The following is a 17,437-nucleotide window of genomic DNA, read 5'->3' on the forward strand; positions in this document are numbered from 1 at the left end:
AACCCCTCGAGGGCCACAGTGTCCTCACTGTAAAATAGGGCATGCAACACTGATGCGTGTCTTGGTGGAAGAACAGCTTCGCATGTGTGAGATTGTCACTGGGGAGCAGAGGGCTGAACTTGGGCCTTCACTTGGTGTTCATGCTGTCGAGTTCTCTGGCCGTTCTCTGTAGGGGCCCCTGCCCACCTGGTGGTAGGTGGCCAAACCAGCAGGACAGTGAATCAGGTGGTCCTCAGGCCCTCTGTAGTGCGTTCGGTCCTGGAGCCCTTGCCCCACCCCTTGTGCCGGAGACTTGACCATGTACCTAGTCAGATACTGCCACCACCTCCAGGAATCTCCATGAAGCAGGGAGACAGGCATGCACCCAGGTGATCAGCGATGGGTGCACAGAGATGAGTGGGTAAATCTTCAGGAGCCTGGAGGAGGGACAGCAGCTTCCAGTTTGGGCCGTCCACGTGAGGTGGGAAGTGAGGGGTGGTAGGTGGTAGTGATGAGAGCCAGGTCTGGCAACCCAGGCAGAGGGAAGGGCAGGAACAAAGGCATGGAGGCATGGGTTCTGCTGGAGAGGAGAGGCAGGAAATAAGGCTTTTGATACGATAATGATAGGAAAAGCACATGGGGCAACAGCTTGTAAAGACCGATTGGATCATGAGGCCTTCGTTGATCTAGAGGCACAGAGTATTTCTCCAACCGGGACCCTTTCTGCCCAGGCCTTCAGCCCAGGCATTCTCAGAGGGACCCAGGGCAATGGTGGCGACTGAGATGGTGGTCACTCATTTGTCTGGAAGGTCTGGGTGCCAGGCAGTGCTCCAAGGACTCAACCGTGATTAGCTCATTTAATCCTCATAAGGAGTATGTAAGGTAGAGGTACTTCTGGCATCCCCATTTCACAGACAAGTCTACTGAGTCTCAGGAAGGTTAAGTAAGTGGCAGAAGTAGCGCTCTCCGCTACACCTAAAACACGCACGTCTGTCCTGTACTCCCAGAGGGTCTGCAGAAATAACTGGAAATTGTACACTCACTTAGGCCCCCCTTTTTAGGTATGATTCCCCACCCCAACATCCTTTATAAAATTGTGCAAAGTATCATTTGATAGGATGAATCACATAAACATTAATTGCAAGCATTTTCCCATAATTTTTATTATTATAGGCAGTTATGCATTAAAAAGTCTATAGCTTGTTTTTATTATTAAATCAACTTTATAGCATAATAAGAGGAATTTAAAAGAAAGCCATTTCATACAGAACCCTGCTGCCCTGAGAAGGGCATTTGCCTTGCTCACAACTTGCCTGCTGCCTTTTCTTCTCCCACGTGTTAGCAGGTACATCCAGGTAAAGCCAGTCAGGACTTTGAAAGGCAAGGTGAGGATAGCCTTCTGTATCTTTTCATCCTTGGGTAAGCCTCATCTAATGGCAGCTTGCTTTTTGAGAACGGGGGTATGTATGATGTTCAAGTCTCTGTACTCGCTGTGACCTGGTTCAGGAGGAAGGGGGCCAGCAATGGGGTCTGCCTTTGCCCTGGTCTGCTGTGTGGCCTGAGGCAGGTTGCTTCCGCTCTCTGGGCCCCCACCACCTCCTCTGGAAAATCAGATTTTGCCTTCTTCCCTGGGTTCCATGAGGGCCTTTACAAACCTTTAGTTTCCTTGGTTCTGGGGTCAGATTGGGCTTCTCCATCCTGATCAGAACCGTATGTCCTCCCAACCCACCCCCATTACTTCCACGTGGCACCAGTGGATGCGAGAGAGAGCTGGCCCTAGCACCCTCCCAGGAGCATGCATACTGTCCTCTCTGCTTTCAGGACAGACAGGGCTGAGAGCTACAGGTCAGTACCCTGAAAGAGCAGCAAACACTCCACAGAGAAGTGGTCTTTGGGGTTTAGACTAGGTGTCAAAGAGGCTGATTCGGGCTACCCTACCTGACAGTTCCACCTTCCTCCTGTGTGTGATGTCATCTCTGCCCCCCTGGTTCCAGGCAGCACTGTTCTCTCTGTCCTCCTGCTAGCTGTGAAAGTAAAGGGCCTTTTTGTCTGGGCCCCTGAGTCCAGGCCCTTCCTAGCTCTGCAGTACCTGTGGACTCTGCTCCCAGAATGTCCATGCACTTGTCTCTTGCCTTGTTTGCTCTACACAGCTCTGCTCCCCAAGTCATCACTCCCCTCCCACGCACCTGCCCTTCATCCTCTGCAGGCCCTTCCCACCCGCCCCTGCCCCATTCCCCGTCCTTCTGCCCTCTCCCCATGCTGTGTCAAGCTACAGCCTACCCTGGGGGTCACAGGAGCTCTCCCTGAGCTGGGAGGGGTCAGGATAGAACTGTCTTTGAAGAGCAGCCCTTTCCGCCCAGAATCCTTTTCCTGCTTGAGGCCCACAGAGAAGCTCGAGAGCTAGTCAAGGTCATATATCAGCAAGCTGCAGAATGGGTCTCCCAGCTTCCAACCTGGGGCTCCTGGGCCTTGTTTTGAAATGTTTTGAAACCTGCCCTTCCACCCTCTTGCCTGGGTTGTCATGGATTGTGCAGAGTTCCCTAGCTGGTCTATCATTTACCAGAATGACTTACCTACCGGACAGGAAGGAGATAATCAAGTGTAAATAGATTTTGTATTAGTCACCTGATGACTTTCCTGTTCTTGAGAAACAGCAGGGCTCACACACCCAGCCCAGTGGTGCTCACCTGCTGAGCTCCCCAGTGGGGAGCGGGGAGTGGGGACTGAGAGCAGGGGAGTGAGGACCCTGAAGCCTGGTTTTCCATGGTGACCACTGGGCCCACTCTGGCAGCCCCTTTCCTATTCTCTCACTCCACACACACATCTCCCTTTGATCCACCTCCACACCTCCCTTCCCCCTACAGCATGCACACTCAGCTTGTCCACCTTTTTAGGAAAGTTGGCAACAGGACTGGTACAGGCTTCAGAAAGCTGACAGTCATTGAAAGCACACCTGCTGTGTGCCAGACATTGGTCCCTGGTGCCCCCGTCATGTGGAGAAGTTTGACAAGGACTGATATCTGTAGTATAAAACAAGCAAAGTGGAGTGTCCCTGGTGAGAGACAGAGGAAGGGGTGACGCTGTTTCCTGAAGACCATTGTAGACCGCATGGAGAGAGTGGCATTGAGCAATGCCACACTTAAGGTCTTGACTCAAAATAGCCTTTCCAATAAGGCCTTTCTTGGCCACTTGTCCTAAATTTCAACCCATCCTCAAGACTTCCACCCCCTTTCCCTGTTTGATTTTGTTCCTTAGCCCTGGTCGCTATTGATCACATTCTGTATTTACTTAGCCTTTCTCTTGTTTATGTCTCTCTATCACTAAGATGTGGGTTTTACAAGGACAAAACTTTGTGCCCTGCTGGAACTTCGGGACCTAAAGTAGTACCTGGCACAAAGTTGGTGCTCAGGAAGTGGCTGTTGGATGCATGAGTGTGTTAATTAATTCCAGGGACCCAGGGCTGGCGTCCAGACCTGCTGGGAACCCCTCAGCATCCCAGAGACCTTCCCATCCTCCTCTGAAAATTGCCAGATCTGGAAAGTCTGCGTTTAACCAGTTGCTACATGGGTGGGGACTTGGCAAAGCAGCTGATTTGGCCTGTAGGTGGGAATCAGGCAGCAGACCCTTGTGCCCTGCTCTTAGAGACCAGTTCTGTCTCCATGCTGGGGGGTGCAGGGGGTGTCTGGTGATGCCTCTTCTCCCTGCTTCCCACTCTGGGCTGAGAACTCCTTGAAAGAAGGGACTGGGTCTCACCCATCTTCACCTCTCCTCTGGGCTCAGCAAATGTTAACCATCAGAATTACTGACTGTATGAGTAAAAGTCCATATGGAGAATAAATAAAAGAAAAGGAAGCAAATGGTAAACAACTACTCGCTGTAAACAGCTTTTTCCATTTTGCCAAGAACCACTTGCCGGAAGTCCTAGGCCCTCAGTGAACAAGGTTTGATGCATTGAATCACCAGGGGGTGTTGGGGGGCATCTGCTCTGTGCTTCTGGGTACATGTTCTGTGTTCTGGGGGTTGTGAACAAAACAGAGTCCCTGTTCTCATGAAGCGTACACTTGAGGATCAAGGGGGATGTGTTACCAAATTGTAATTCCCATAAACTCATTTCTGGAAATGCTGGTATGGGAAGGTCTGTATCTAAGCCACCGCTGCCCCTGGTCACAGTATCTCTAGGTCACTGAGACCTAGAAGTTAGAGGCTTGCTCAGAGTCGGAAGCAGAGCGAAGATTGTCCCCAGGGCCCTGGCCACCTTCAGGAGGTAGAATGATCTCCATACTGTCTGTGGGGGATGAGGGGCTCTGCCTTGGTCCAGTGGCTGGCAACTATATTCTTCTCTTACTTTGGTTTAGGCCAAGACTCTTGGGGTTGCCATGGACTTTTCCAGAGCAATGAGCATAGCCCTGTGCTGCTGACACCCACCCTTATAGGTGTGAGGGCCCCTGATATCCTCCTGGGCACTTGGCAGTGAGGACCCAGACCCTCAGGAAAGTAAGCCCATAACCCCTCTTTCTTTCCTGGAAGTTCAGAAAGAAGCCAGCATTCTCCCACAGGAAGGAAAAAAAAAGGAGAAAGCACCTGAAAAGGAGGAGCTTGCTTACCTCCCTACCCCTGGCCTTTGCCTTTCAGAATCCCAGAGAGACATTAAAAGATCTGAAGACCTAGAAACTCTTGGCGCTGCCTGTCCAGAAATGGATTCAGGGAGACTTGTGTGGGTCGGCAGCCAAGCTCCTGGCACCCTTCAGCCACCCTGCAGCACCCCATGTGGAGATAGACTGTGGAGGCCGGGGGGAAGCACTGCCCGTTCCTGAGCAGAGGTGTAATGTTAGGAAGTTGTTCAGGAAGTCGTGCCTCTCTGGGTGCGTAGGACGGATTAGAGCCGAGAGTAACAAGAGGCAGAGGGACTGGTTCTGTGGTTGTGTGGCTACAACCGTCATCTAGGCCAAGGGTGGGGTGAAAGAGCTTGCCAGCCATTGGGGTGCCATGGGTAAGGGAGGGGCCGGGATCCTGGTGCGTGGTAAGAGAGTTGGTTACACCAGAAGGGGGAGGACAGTCCTGGGGGAGAGGTCAGTGCATTCAGATGTGGGTCCTTTTGCATTCGGGTGTTCAAGAGGCTCTGGAGTTAAGTCACAGGGGGGCCCCGAAGTGTCTTCAGTGGCCTGGAGAGAGGAGCTGGTTGGCAAGGGCCTTCCAAGGAGACCACGGGCCCCAGTTCCTGTCCCTCCAGAAATCTAAGGAAGGAGATTCAGTGATTTGCCCCACACCCTATTATTTGACTAATTAATTAGTACCCTCCTCTAACTCGGGCTCAGGCTGGCTTTCTGGAAGCTTACAGAGATGACAGAGAGCTGTATTTAAGGGCACCTTTTGTGTAGATTACGCCAGGGAGGAAGCAGTGTGATTATTTTCATTTTGCAGATGAGAAAGCTGAGTCATGGAGGCAAACTGGAACTGTGCCCCATTCTGAGCCCCCTTCTCCTCTGTCCGGCTGTGTGAGGGAGGGATGTGGGGTATCGACAGCTCTGGGGGGGGTGAGGTTTTGTGGTCTATCCACCTCTGGGATAACTTGGCAGGGGCCTGAGGTTTAGTCCCCCCACCCCCAGATAGCTCTGCCTTTCAGCTTCTTTCACCTGCCTTGGTCCAGGTGTTTTAACGTGGTATACTGCCTCAGGTTCTTTCCCCCAACTGGCGGTATGAGCATAAATAAAGAAAATGCCACTTCTCTGCCTTCCAGAACTCGGGCTTGTAATTATACCTGGCAGCCTAAAAAATGATGCGGTAGAAGAAGGTCATCTCCTGGGGCCCAGGCTTCGTTGTGGGTCCCCCCATTCTGGCTGCCACGGTCACTCTGTACAGTCACACTGAGGCAGCACTTACCAAGCGGCGGCATCAGTCACCTGCCAGCCTGGGGGCCCCTGGAGGGCAAGGACCACAGGGCTTAGAACTCTTGCCCCCAGACTGTCGGCGCCCAGTGTTTGAGATATTGGCCTGGACCTTTCCAGCAAAGAATGTCCCCAGGTCAGAACTTGCTGGTTCTGGTGGAGTGTTGTGCAAATGATCGTAAACTCTTCCTGAAGATTAAAGGCTCTCGGGGACTTGAACTGGGCCTCATTTTCTCCCTACCAGCTCACCTCTCAGTCCTTACCAACAGCTCCACACGTTCCTCCCTTGGGTCTTGGCCTTATGCCTGTTGGCCTGTGCCTCTGTAGGTTCACACCTGTCACCTCAAGTCCCTAAGGAGGGACTGGCGCATACGCTCATGTCCCTGAACCTCAACCACTGAGCCCTCCATGAAGCCCCCGTTACCATATTGGGGGTCCTTTCAAGTCTTGGCACTATCCTCATTGCCCTCTTGTGGCCCCTGGTGTCACCACCTTCCCCCCCCCGCCCCCCCCCCCCCCCCCCACGCCCAAGCCTAGTGCCTGAGCCCTGTTCGTCCTCAGCTTTCACCACACCTTTCTTTGGACTAGCATCTTGCCTGCCAAAGCTGGACCAGCCTCTGCCCTGACCCCACCTGGCCTTCCCAGCCAATAGTCCTGGCGCAGAGTGGGATCGCAGGGAGCATTAACCCTGTTGATTTCCTCCTCACGTGGCTCCATTCTTGCATCTTCGCTCACGTTCAGCCTCTCCCTTCTGAAACCCTTACTGGCCTGCCAGCTCAGGGTCACCTTCCACTGAAGCTCTCCTGCATGCTTCTGTCCTCCTGTCCTGTGTCCCCACACTCTGCAACACCAGCCAGAACCAGACCAGTGTGCATTCATTCAGGAGCCCTGCCTTCCCAGCACCTGAGCTCCGCTTCCCCAAGGCCTAGAGGAGGCCGTTTATGGGACTGTTTGCTCATCACTGATGAGGGAGCAGGAGTAGAGGCTCGAGCATCTGCCCTCACCGAGAGGGAGGATTTCTGGCATTCTGGGCACTGAGCTCCGAAAGCCACGCAGGAGCAGGTCAGGCAGTCAGTGGGGTAGGAGGAAAAGCCCAGGTTGAGGACACTCTGTGGGCCTGAGCATGGTGGAGACAGGGACTGGCAGCCGGAGGGTCAGACGGTCTAGATCCATGGGGCCCAAGCCTGCCCTCCCCAGTAACAAAAAGCAGAAGCCTGAAGTGGGGCAAGGGGCCACACTAGCAACAACTTCACAATCCAGCCAAACTGAGAACCTGTGGGTGACAGTGTCCCCACCGTCAACCCCATTCCAGCCCCACCCCTGTGGGCCTTTTCTATGGCTTGACTCCAGTTCTCTTGCCCAGCTGCTTCTGCTACATCTTTGCTGAGGAAGAGTTAATGCCGAGCGGAGCTGCCCCAGGACAAGGGAATGGGACTGTTGGAGACCATGTCAGAGCCTAGTAAAATAGAAAAAGGGCAGCCCACCCCAAGTTCCTCTCTCTGCCCTCCCCTGAGGGAGAAGCTTTGCCTAGCATCTGCTGGGACCCTGCTGTGCTAGAACCTGGAGCCCACTTGGGCCTTGCCCCCAGGAGAGTCAGTCTGGTGGGACATGGCCATGTGATATGTGATGGTAGTCCGTCCTCAAGGTAGGTCCAGTGTGGGCATGGAAGCCTGTACCTGGGGACAGCAGGGGAAGGGAGGGGAGGGTCTGGTCTGCTTGGGTTGAGGGATGTGGGTTGGAACAGACTTCCCCAGGGAACTGGGCTGGCAACGGTGGTAGGAGCAGAGGCAGTGAGGGGTGTGGCCCAGCCCCATGACTTGAGGGTAGACCTGGAAAGAAGAACTGATGGAATGTCCTCAGTAGGACCCAGGGAGGCCCCTGTATTGTGCTGAAGAGATTATTTTCCCCCCAGGACAGGTGCTTAGACCGTGGGCTCACCCAGCTCTGTCCCATCCCTGCCCCAGCCCCAGCTCAAGGAAAGGAACCCTGTTGAATGGAGCCTCAGAGGAAACTAAACTAGGCCATGTTTCCTTTATTTTCACAATTTACACCCAGAGATTAGGAGGAAAGTTTTGTTTGTTATTAACATACTAAGCCTGTTTATCCCCTAGCCTTGAAATTCGTTTTCATTTGGACCAAGATTTGCTATAAATTCCCAAGGCTCCCAGTGCTAATGAAAAACCCTGGGCTGCCTTTTTGGGCCCCAGCCTCGTGCCCCGTGCTTCATCCCAAACATTGGCAGAGGTGGTGAGTCTCTGGGGGCTGAGGCCGAGGTGGGGTTGCCTTGGGTTCCGTCAAACTCTTGGGCCTCACAGCCTCTGAGGGATGACTTGATGCGTGTCCTAGATTCCCGGGAGCTGAGGCCACTGACCTTGGCCCAAACTGCATGTGGTGCTGTTTGGAAAGCTTGTGCTCACTCTCCAGAAATCTCCCTGCAGAGAGGGAATGTTGTGGAGCCAGGACCATGTGGTCACCCCGTTGTTTTATAATGAAGCAACAGAAGACCTGGGGGCATGGTGGGAGCTGCCCAGGGCTGTGGGGGGCTGTGGTGGAGAGGGGAAGTCCTCGCCCAGGCCTCCCTCTGGTCCCCACCATGGCGTTCCGTAACTGTTCAAAGCCTCCAGCAGCCAGCATCTCCTTGCTTCTGGGGAGTTGGTACTTACAGACAACTGTCTTCTCTCCTTCGTGCACACCTGAGACTTTGCAGTGGCTCAGGCCCTTAGAAGTTGTCACCTCTGTCCAGTCGGGAGAGACTGAAGCAGGCTCTCCCCCAACCCCCTCCCCACCAGGGATCCCCACCTAGATGGGCCCGTCACTTCTGGTCTGTGGAGGATGATGTCTTTTTCTTCTCCAGGGCTAAAGAGTTGGAGGAAAGCATCTTTGTTTTAGCAAATCTGTCGGTCTGTGTATATTTCTAATTAATGCTGTCAGATTAGTTGGCCTCGCTCTAATTTTTCTAGGACCTCAAATATCCGTTATATGTGTAGGGTTGTTGTCATCACAGTTTATATTGGTTTTCCCTTTTACTGACTGCAGGGTGCTGTTGTAGACATTAACTCATTTCATCTCAGAATGCTGGCAGCAGCCCGCCCGAGGTCACTCAACAGCAGAGCTGGGGTGTGAGCTCCAGTCTTGGAAGCCCCCAAGTCCAGGGCTTGTTTCGCTGTATCACATCGACCTCTGAGCCAGATCTTTCAGGGGAAGGAGTGGTCAGGGGGGAATAAAGACAGTCACAGAAGCTCCTGCCCTCCAAAACTCACAGAGTGGACAAGAAGAAGACCTCTTATTTACAGAGGCTTCAGTGGCTGTGTGTAGGGAACTGCTGAGTGCTTGAGTCCTTGGTAGATGCTGGGAGAGCGAGAGAGAGAGAGAGAGAGCCCTGTGTGCCAGTGAGCATGTGGTCTTCATTGGCGCTAACAACCCTTGGGAGCTGGCCGGTCCTTTTTTCTATTCTCAGGTCAGGTCGCCTCTGTGTCCCCAGCAAGGGAGGACTGCAGAGGGTCCTGTCCAGAGACTGTCTCGCCCAGCTCTTCTGAGGCTTCCAGATAAAAGCATCCAAAGGGCTTGGCTCTTAGAAGCCACCCTGGGCTACAGAATGGAGCTGGGCAGGCTCTCCCCATCCACAAAGAGCCTGTGTGTTTTTTGAACACAGGGCGAGAAAGCCGCAGTCGTGTCTGGAAAGAGCCCTGGGTTTGACACTAGACACAGAGCTATAATTATCATCTTTAATTACACGACAGTGCCTCTGCCAGGGAAACGTGCTTGACGATTATCTCCTCTCCTGACATGGGTGGTTCCGTCTGCCTTTATAAGTACTGACATAAACATACACGCTCACTTGAGATTTCAAAATTATAAAGGGCCGTTCAGAGTTGCCTACTGAGGACCCCTGGCTTCTTTTCCAGGAGAAATGGGCAAGCCAGGTACGAGCCACGTGGGTGCCTTCTTGCCTGCTGTAGAAAAAATAATTACCTCTGAGTTGCCTTGATCTCTAAAACAGAAAGAAAAGAATAAACCTTTTCCTGAAGCCTTAAAAAAAATTCATAACGAGAGCAGAAATCTGTGTAATGGTAGTACTGTATTCACGTTGATGTACGGAGGAAGCCTGCGCGCCTTTGATTCTCATACCCTCGGGAGGTAGGCCTAGCGTGCGGTCCATCCCTGTTCCGTAACGGGGAGAGGAAGGCTCAGAGAGGGTAAGGGACATCCCTTTCATCCCCATAAGCCAGGCCTCCACACTCGTAGAGCAGTTTTTTTGTGGTTCTTTTGCAAGCTCCCCCTGCCTCCGACTTACTCTGGGCCTCGAGTATGGTGAGTAAAGATTGGAAGGCAAATGGTGCTCAAGTCCCCAGATGAACTGTACAGATTTGCTGCGCGTTGCAGGCACAAGTGGTCTTCCTGGCTTCAGAGCCAGTGTTCACCGTGCAGGGACGTGGAGGCTCCGGGAGACACCTGCCTTTGCCATCTGCCCCCTTCTGCTCTCCCAGAGGTCCCTCACCCTGGCCAGTCTCTAAAGCTTAAGGAGGGTCAGCCTGGCACCCTGTCCACCATCCTGAGTCAGAGTGAAGGGCAATTTGGCCCGAAGACCCATGAGTGCAGGGCCTTCTAATACCCATTTGTACCACAGTTACGTGGGGAAGCAAGGGTGAGGTAGATGGTCAGTGTTGAGAATACAGGTCCCTACCTCTGCCCCTTACAGGCTCTCAGTGGAGCCTAAGGATCTGTATTTTAAGATGGGGCAGATGGTCCCATGGTTTAAGGGGCCCTGCTTTAGCCTAGGGTCTCCTTAAATTCCTGATGCCCTGGTCTGTTTTGCGAGCTGCATCTTTCTCCCTGACTTCTTGGCTCATTCTCTTTCTGCCTCTGTTGCAGGGACATGGACATGTATTCTGGTGTCTCCTTGACCTTCCCCATGCATATCCTGAGTACGTGGGCCTGTGGAGAGGAGCAGAAACCCCCATCCTGGGAGTGTGGGAGTGAAGGCCCAGCTTTGCAAGATCACCCTGTTAGCTTCTCGGAGCTGTGATCTTACAGCTAGAACCCTATAAATCTTTGAACGGCCAAACAGCAGGGCCGGGTGCGGACTCTGGTATGGTTAGGGGAAAGACTCTCATGATCTCAGCAGGTCATCCCAGCTCGTCCACTGATAGCTGATTGGAGCAGGGATAAGGCACTGCGCCTCCTGGGCCTCCATGTCCGCATCTCTGAGGTCGAGGCTCTGACCTGATCCTATGGTGGACTTTAGTGCTGATCTATTCCAGTGGTGGTGGTGGTAGCAGTGAGACACACAGAAGCACACCGATCCTATTGAGCTCAGAGTCAGGAACGCCCACAAACAAAAAGCCTTCCATGTGCTGAGCATCGGGTCTGGCTACATCTCTGGGTGCCTTTCTGATCAGACCCCGGCTCAGCGCATGGCACCTGGTGATGGCAGCCTCTACTGAGCACCCTGCAAACCTGTTTGTGAGCTAAAGTCGCACTGGACTCCCCAGGGGATGTCTTTCCACAGAAGCCTGCTTCCAAATGGAGCGTAATTTCACTGTGCCTACTTAAAAATTTTTTTTCTTACATATTTCAAAGAGCTGTCATTCTGCACATGCATCATCCTCGTCAACAGGAACAACCCTTGAGCTCCTGAGTCCCCCGTATGTACAGCACCGTCTCTCATCTTCACAGCGGGGCAGCTCTCAGAGAGGGGAGTGAAGCCGGGTGGGGAGGTTCAAGGACCAGGGAAGGGGCCGTTGCCATTGCTCCGCCTCATTGTCACCTGGTGATTTCCCAGGCATGGCTTTCGTTATTCTCCTGCTCGGGGACCTTCAGTGGGTCCCACAGATCCAGTAAGAGACTTTCTAGGCCTTGCTCAAGCCACACCGCCCTCTATATTCCCCTCAGGGGGGCCCGGGGTACCAGGCGACACCTCCAACAGCTCCCTGCTCTCCTGTGTCAGTTCTCAATGTCACCTCCTTCCAGGAGCCTTCCCCAGGCTCTTCGCTTCCACAGCTCACTGAATCCTTAACTTTCCTCTCTCTCATTCTTGATTTTGCTTCCAAGTCCTGAACCAGCCTCTGTCTCCCCTGGCAGCATGGGCAGGGTCCGAGTGAGTCATTGGTTCCTCAGAGCCCAGCACAGGGCCTGGCACTTGGGCAGCGCTCATTGAAATGGGATGAAAATGAGCCTTTCCTCTACATCCATCTTAGTCTCACCTTTAAAGTTCATTTAATGGCTGCAAACATATTAGTCAGTTGGACTTTTGGGATCTCCTGTTTGTCCCTGAAAAATGAGACGCACACACACGCAGAGAGAGAGAGAAAGAAAGGAATGATTTCGAGGCTATCAAAGCACATGCTTTACTGAATTAGAAAACGCAATGCAGAGATTGTTTGTCTCGCTCTGGGGGGAGACCTTGTGACTCTCTAGGGCGCCTGTGGCTCTGGGAAGTTTACAGTTCATGGACCTCTCTGTGGTCGGGAAGCTCAAGCCAGCAGGGTAATGGTCTGGTCTGGCCCTGTCCCTAATGTGTCTCCTCCCCCCCCCCCCCCCCCCTCCCCGCTTCCCCTCCTTCTGTCCTTCTCTCCTCCCTCCTCCCTCTTAGCTGGTCACTGGTGCCTTGGAATTACGAATCTGGGATCTTAGAGCAGTAGGAATGCTGTAAATCCCCATTGCCTTTCCCTTTATAAGAAGGTAAGTGAGCAGGGTGTTGCTTTACAAGGGAAAGAAGCTCTGCCACAGCGAAATGCAAAGGGCCTGTCACACAGCTTTCCTGCCGCCTATTTCTCTTAGCTTTCTTGAATTCAGTGGGTACCATGAACCAGGAAGAGGCAGCTCATATTCGTCCTCAACTTTGTGTCAGGGCCCTCTGGTCCTCAGCAGAGGGTCTCCTGCTGTGTGACCTGTGGTCCCTAAGGCCCTATTGTCCGTTCTCCCACTTGCCCTTGTCACAGTGAGAAGAAGCTTCTGTCCACCACGGACAAACTGACTATCTGCCATCGGGTAGAGGAACAGAGATGCCTCTGTTTCTGTGTGTGAGGTGAACGATACCAGATTCTGGGCACTCGATGAGAGGAGGATGGAGCCGGACATCACTGCTGGGGCTTCTCAGGTCAGCCACAGAGACAGAGGATTTGAGGGGTGTCATGGCAGTACTCCGGGAGAGCTTTGTCCATTCAGTCCTCATTTTGCAGCCCCCATGGGCCAGGCAACAAGGATGCTAACAGAAATGGGGCCCTGGGAGGCATCTGTGGACCAGGTCAGGCACTGAGGTGTCTCAGACTTCATTTCATGGGGTGAAGTTCCCCACAGAGATGGCACGATCATACAGGTTCCAAAGCACAAGGCAGGAAAGGCTTCCCAGAAGTTGAAGCTTGACCCAAGTCTTGAAAGACAAGCAGGCTAGGAAGAGGGGACCGGCATGGTGGCACTGGGGACCCAGCAGCAGGTGTCACAGAGCCGGGTGCTCTGAGGGGGTGGGTGCGGTGGGGAGAAGGGGGGACAGCCTGCAGGGGGAGTCCACACTCTTGTGCCATGCCCATAAGTGAAGACGGCCGCCCAAGTAGCCAGTGTGCCTGCTGGGAAGGGGTGCGGCTGCCAGGTTGTCTGATGGTCCCTTTGCCGAGGACTGTCCAGGGACCTTTGGGAGGTTTTGAATTGTAAATGGCCCCTACCCACTTCTCACCCATCAACTTTTCTTGTCCCTAAATCAAATCGTCCAGCTTTGAGACCCTGCTGGTACCATGTAAGCGCTGGGCCACTTGAGGCACGCAGATGGCTTCCATAGAGTCTCTGTTCTGAAACTGAGGTCAGGTTAGAAAGTTAGTCCAGGTGGTGAAGTTGAAGACATAGAGTCACATGGCAGTTAAAGCCAGCACTAAAAGAAATGTCTTTTTTTTTTTTTTTTAAAGTTTTATTTATTTATTTATTTGTTTATTTTTATATTTGACAGGAAGTGAGCATAAGCAGGGGGAGGGACAGAGGGAGAGGGAGAGGTAGAACCTTCCCCACTGCCCTGCTGAGCAGGAAGCCCCATGTGGGGATACTGGGCTCTATCCCAGGACCCTGGGATCATGACCTGAGCTGAAGGCAGACACTTAACCAACTGAGCTACCAGATGCCCGATAGAAATGTCTTAATACCTTGTATGATTAATTGACATATGAACTGGACAAATAACCAGTGCTAGAGCAGGCAGCAAAGGGGCAGAATGCCTGCCCAGGGTGACTAGGGTCATAACTTGAAGGAAGTAAGATTTAAGCTTGTCCCTGAAGGCCTTTGGTATTGAAAAGAGGAGCTGAAAATAAAGATCATTGCTGGTCTGAGGGTGGGGAACAGGCTCTGCCCTTGGCCCAGGGCCTGGCACAGAGTGACATGCTGACATCTGTGACTCCAAATCTGTATAGCATTTAAGGGATGGGGAGCCAGCCAGTGTTGAAAAGACAAGAATTTAATTTATTTATTTTTTTTAATATTTATTTATTTGAGAGAGAGAAAAAGAAAGAGAACATGAGCTAGAGGGAGGGGCAGAGGGAAAGGGAAAAGCAGATTCCCTGCTGATAAGGGAGCCTGATGCAGGGTTCGCTCCCAGGGCCCCCAAGATCACTAGCTGAGCCATAGACAGATGCTTAACTGACTGAGCCACCCAGGCGCCCAGAGGTGAGAGTTTTAGACTCTTGCCTGAATGTAGGTTGAATTACTTAAGAACTATTTAAGTACTTAAAGCAGGTCTATGCAGTCAGGACTCCATATGCGTTCATCACAGACTCTGCACACAACCCAGGCCTTGGGATCTAGTTTAGGGACCCTCCATCCCAGGCGGGCCAGGCTTCATGGCCGTCATCCCAATGTGCTGCTTCTCCCTCCTCAGCAGGCTTCCCCTGGGAGTCTCAGCGGGGCTCAAAGGTTGTGTTGAGAACCAGAGGTGAGAGCCGGGGACAGAGGTGGGCTTCAGGACCTCCTGAAAATCAAGATGCTCAACCAAGCCTATGGGTGGGAGGCCACCCTATGTCTGCCTGCGCCTGGAAGCCATGGCTGGCCGTGGGCACACGGAATGGCAGCAGTCCATTCTAGCTTGGACACTTTTCAAAACAGCTATTTCAGGTTGTCTACCACAAAGAAAAATCTTCACAAAGCACCCCAGTATGTATTTAAAACAGCAGGAGCTTCCTGGTGAACCCTGTGAGGAGAATTAGTTGCAAATTAAGAGAGAAAGAGATATAAGAGAGTGCAGTGAGGGTCCTAACAGCCACTTGCTCCACAGAGTAGATAAGAATGACAAGAAATTAGCCAGCTCCCTTTCCGTGTATAAGAAGGGCCCCTGCCTGTGCTTGTTAGGGTTTTCTCAGTACATTTGTTCTCCTCTTGGTTCAAGCACCCCACTTCTCCCAGCCACTCCGGCCCTGTCCCCCACGATATTACTCTTACTATTAATTGTCCTCGACATCATCCCTGAAGAAAGCAAGATAGGCCAAGGAAGCCTTCTTTCAAGTGGAGATGAACGAGATTTTAATGGACTTTGGTGACAGGACTCTCCTCAGCAGGCTCCGTGAGGTCCTGTCCTGCCTCGGGCTTGGAGCACACCATGACCACAGCCTTTGGAGGAGCATTTTTCCAGACCACGGCCCGCCCCTCTGAGTTGGTTGTGAGCCTTTTCTCCCAGGCAGCAGAGCCTTCTCCCAGGCAGCGGCGGGCAGGCGGCTGACACACCAGGCCAGGGGCCAACAGGTTTAAACCCCAGAGGAGAGCTTGCACTGAAGGGGAGTCGAGAGATTCCTTGAGAGAGTGGGACCCCTCTGGGGAGGAGGCACAGCCTCTTTGTCTCACTGGGAGGACGAGTGTGGAGTCCCCAGTCACGAGGCCTGTGGCTGGTGCCTCATCAGGGGGACGTGAGTGAAATCCGAAGTGGGTGTCTGCGTGGCGCGGCTGCAGCGTGACAGCTGCCGCCCTCCCCCCACTTCTTCCCAGCCCTTGCCGCCCCCACCCGCTTCCGAGCGAGGAAGCCTGTCTGGCAGCACCCCTCAGCTGTCATACCACATCAGTTTTTGTAGGTTCTTAGCTAGTGGAAAAGTGCCAAACGTGAGCAGATGATCTACTTAATGAAACGCTCAGGAAGAAAGCTTCAGTTCCAGTTCTTAGGGGGCTTACATGCGACATGAAGTCCCTCCTTTTCCCAGAGCTTTTCCGATTTGTTCGTGGGGGGTGCCGCCCAAAAACCGTGTCGTGTTTCTGAACCCTGGAGTCCTCTCATGCCTTCTCAGAACCCTGTCACACATTGCGGAGTCCTTCCTTCTGGGGGCAGACTTCGAAAATACTGAATAGCAAGATGGAAGTTGATTCTATTTGTTCAGCATCAGTGAAAGGCACAGTACACGACTGATCCTACAAAAGGAAAATGAAATGAGACGTCTCCTCGTGGACGTAAACCAGTTGAACAGCGAGTCATTTATACCAGCTGTCAGCTCCAAATCAGGTCGTGTATCTATCTGTGCACATGTATGTGTATGGTGCTCTAATCTGCAACATCTGCCTAGGGTTTTATGATTTACAAGGCTCTTTTATATCCTTTCTCCGGTTTTATTTTATATCAGCCCCATGGAGTTGATATTAGTATTCTCCCCACTGCACAGCGGAGGCTGCCGAGGCTCTGCTGGGACAAGTCGCTCCCCACAGGGTGTGAGCTAGGAAATAGCAGGACCCAGGCTTGAAGTGGAATCTCCCAAGTCCAGTTCCAGAATGTGCACACCAGTAGACAGAATTGCCAGTGTACTCCATACCTGGGATTGAAGCACACTGTGTTCTCAGGCAACATAAGAAGTTAATCACTGGCATTACATTTGCATTGATTGCAAGATGGTCAAGGGGTGAAAATACCAGAGCAAGGGGTGGGGCAGTACACCACAGTTGCGTGTATAGTGCTCTTCAGTTGTTACTGTTCCTGGTTGAGGTCTAGGTACATCATTTGGCTATTGAGAAGCTAGAGGCTCATAGGGTCTGGAGGACTCACTGAGGTCACTGAGGTCAGAAGGAGCCATCTGATCCCGTGGACACTTTGTATTCTCCCATGGAACTGGGTTGCCACAACTATCTAGAAGTATAAAATGGAAATACATTTTATATGAACAGACAACATGAAAAGGGGATTCAGTAAATGAGTGAACTGGGATCAGTGGGACACTTTTCCGGAAGAAGAAGCAGGAGAGGCCTGTTCAGGGCCTGCTAGCAGCGAGCTTGAGACAGGCTCCTGATCCCCCAGCCTGAGTTGGGCCCATTGCCCCTTGGGTCCCAGCTTCAGCAGGCCTTTGGGTGCTGAGTTCTGTGTAGGTCTTTGAACTGGCAGGTAGGAATGTTCCTGGGGTCGATCCATTTCTCTGTTGCCAGCTTCACAGTGGGACGAGAACCTTCCATCCCTCAACGGCAGCAACCCTTCCTACCAAGTGAGACTGTGATCGCAAGCTCCTATCAAAAAGTCCGTATTTCTCAATGGTGAGTCCACATTAGGGCTCCCAGTTATTTTTAGACGGGAACTTGGTATTTTCTGTTCCGTCCCACTTTGTTTTCCCGCCTAGCTGGGGTTATATTTTCTG

The 17,437-nt window shown here is 52.5% G+C and overlaps 1 protein-coding gene and 1 long non-coding RNA gene across 2 annotated transcripts in view; one reads left to right on the forward strand and one right to left on the reverse strand.

The window, feature by feature from the left end:
- The window catches only part of SHB (SH2 domain containing adaptor protein B), a 142,074-nt gene that overhangs the window by 55,012 nt on the left and 69,625 nt on the right, over positions 1-17,437 (forward strand). The gene's annotated exons all lie outside the window — the stretch shown is intronic.
- LOC132025083 (uncharacterized) lies at positions 1,184-2,430 on the reverse strand. The gene is made up of 3 exons (XR_009406410.1): positions 2,260-2,430; positions 1,918-2,003; positions 1,184-1,476 (listed from the first exon to the last, which is right to left on the reverse strand). It is a non-coding gene; the product is annotated as an uncharacterized LOC132025083 (long non-coding RNA).

The sequence above is a fragment of the Mustela nigripes genome, chromosome 9 (assembly GCF_022355385.1).
Source record: "Mustela nigripes isolate SB6536 chromosome 9, MUSNIG.SB6536, whole genome shotgun sequence".
NCBI lineage: Eukaryota > Metazoa > Chordata > Mammalia > Carnivora > Mustelidae > Mustela > Mustela nigripes.